Consider the following 2,068-nt stretch of genomic DNA (forward strand, 5'->3'; position numbering starts at 1 on the left):
GGCCTATAATTTTACTAAGTAGGTATATTTTAATATTTTATGATTTTATTCCTTGATTAAAGTAGTTAATTTTACTATTAAGAATTAGTATCGCTGTAAATTAAGTTAATTTTTGTCGAAAAAATTCATTTAAAAATTTCATTATGAGTGTTAAATACTTAAATATATTAATATACCTACACTAAAAGTTTCAAGTTCCTGGAAAAATAAATTAAATCGTAATTCTTGGTTTTAATATGTAATCTTGTCCAAATTTGAAGTTAAAATTATAAAAAAAACTTTGTATATATAAATTATATATATTATATAGAGTTTTTTGATTTTTTTTAGGCTGCGTGTACGTTGGAAAGCGTTGCACGTGAGTGGTAAAGTGTGTAAACTAAACAACAAACGATCAGCCTTGTCTATAATATTTAGTATTCACCACTAACCTGCAGTAATTTTAACTATAAAATAATTATTAAATTGTAAATATGATAAATTTGTCAACAGTTGAATTTTTAATTGAACTGTTATAATAAAAACTAACAATATACCAAGAGCGTTGAATTACAATTTCACACATTTTTACCCAACAAATAATATTTTATTGATAAACTATAGAAAAAATACTAAAAAAATTGATAGCTGAAAATATCGGTAAACAGCTCAAAACGAGACAAAATATTTTCCAAATGTTATGCCGTATATAAAATAAAAATATAAGCATTCAGTGAAATTAAATATTTAAGTTGGAAATTCTGAATTTTTTTGAATTTTTACAATTTTTATTGCATTTTAAATTACAAAAATTAAAAATAGGGCTCGACCATTTCCTTGTATATATTACGAACAATCCGAATATTTTTTCAGAATAAAAATCGTGATAATTGTCCGCACGTATCGTTGAAATTAGAGACTGTGGTTTTTGACGAAAAAGACGTGGTAGTGAGGCCCCTTAAAAATAAAATTGGGACTATAGGTTTTCAATATTTTTCAAATGTTATTATAACAAGATATTAGTAGCCTTCTATTAAATTGTCAAGCTTATTTACCCATCCACTTTATCCACACGTACTTGCAACACAAAACATTTTTTTAATATAATTTTTGTAATATTTTGTATCATAGCAAGATTAATGTTTTACGTTTATCACAAAGTATAGATAGTAGGCATAATGGCACCCAGGCTAAAGCCTTAGGCAGAAGGTACTATAATTATAATATTGAATAAACTTAAATAAAATGTACGACATTTTGAGGGGGACCTATTGAAATTGTTGGAGGAGCATATAGTGCCTAAATCCTCCCTATTCGCGCTTAAAAGGGTACCTACCTAATATTAAATAACAAATAATGATTATAACAATGAAACTGGTTTTAAAAATAATTCTATAAACTTACTAATATATAATAATTTCCTTATCATCAGATTAGTTATAATTTACTACCAAAATAATTTGCAAATGTTCAATCATTATAGCCAATGGTTGAACATTTAATGGGAAGTATTTAATTAAGGAGTTTAGTATAGGCAATATTTTAAGTGCGTGCGTGTGTGACTTAATAATTATTAGTGTGTGTACGTGCCCCGCACTATACAAGCAAAGCCTACCGACAGGCACAAGCCACCAACGCGGGCGTGAACGATCTAAAACGTGTGTCTTATTTTACTAAAAGTATATGTACTTTTTGTCCATCCTACCTGTAGATGTAGTAATGCGATAACACTTTTGAAAACTAATTTGAATTCGTCATAATGTCTACTTGAGATCGGTCAGTTCCAGGGACTGGAACCTTTATGATTTCATCGGTTTGGGTTTAGGTTTCGGTTCTAAAAAACCCAAAATTTCGGTTTTGGTTCTGGTTTCGGTTTTAAAAATATTGAATTTCGGTTTCGGTTTTGGTTAGTACCTGTTTTAACCCTTATTATTTGACTTTTTTTTTTATCAATAAAGTACTATATAAAAAAAATGAACATAATATTAATAACCTCTTTTTAGTGACAGGTATATTTTGTAACTATTTCAGAATTTAGGTAATATTATAAAATAATAAATTTAAATAAATAAAAAATTATTAATAAAAA

The sequence above is a fragment of the Acyrthosiphon pisum genome, chromosome X (genome assembly GCF_005508785.2).
Source record: "Acyrthosiphon pisum isolate AL4f chromosome X, pea_aphid_22Mar2018_4r6ur, whole genome shotgun sequence".
Classification (NCBI taxonomy): Eukaryota; Metazoa; Arthropoda; class Insecta; order Hemiptera; family Aphididae; genus Acyrthosiphon; species Acyrthosiphon pisum.